Source organism: Rhinopithecus bieti, unplaced genomic scaffold (genome assembly GCF_001698545.2).
Source record: "Rhinopithecus bieti isolate Rb0 unplaced genomic scaffold, ASM169854v2 repeat_17294, whole genome shotgun sequence".
Classification (NCBI taxonomy): domain Eukaryota; kingdom Metazoa; phylum Chordata; class Mammalia; order Primates; family Cercopithecidae; genus Rhinopithecus; species Rhinopithecus bieti.
Genome location: NW_016905703.1, coordinates 1 through 371, shown reverse-complemented (window position 1 = coordinate 371; position 371 = coordinate 1). Strand labels below are relative to the sequence as shown.

Below are 371 nucleotides of genomic sequence, written 5' to 3'. Positions count from 1 at the left end.
CGGCCAGGAAACTTGAACTTGGCCCTGCGCAGGGCCTCCATCACATGCTCCTTGTTCTGCAGCTTGGTGCGGATGGACATGATAACTTGGCCAATGTGAACCCTGGCCACAGTGCCCTGGGGCTTTCCAAAAGCACCTCGCATGCCTGTTTGGAGCCTGTCAGCCCCAGCACAGGACAACATCTTGTTGATGCGGATGACGTGGAAGGGGTGGAGCCGCACCCGGATATGGAAGCCATCCTTGCCACAACTTTTACCATGTACTTATTGGCACAAATTCGGGCAGCCTCCAGGGCTTCAGAGGACAGCTGCTCATATTCATCTGACACCATGTGGCCACAGAGCGGAAACTCATCCACTTTTGCCTTCTTC

The 371-nt window shown here is 55.0% G+C and overlaps 1 pseudogene across 1 annotated transcript; it reads right to left on the bottom strand.

Annotated features, from left to right (window-relative positions):
* Nucleotides 1–5: 5 nt before the first annotated feature.
* On the bottom strand, nt 6–365 carry LOC108526116 (60S ribosomal protein L10-like; annotated as a pseudogene). The gene has a single exon (XR_001884416.1). The product of XR_001884416.1 is annotated as a 60S ribosomal protein L10-like (transcript).
* Nucleotides 366–371: the final 6 nt, after the last annotated feature.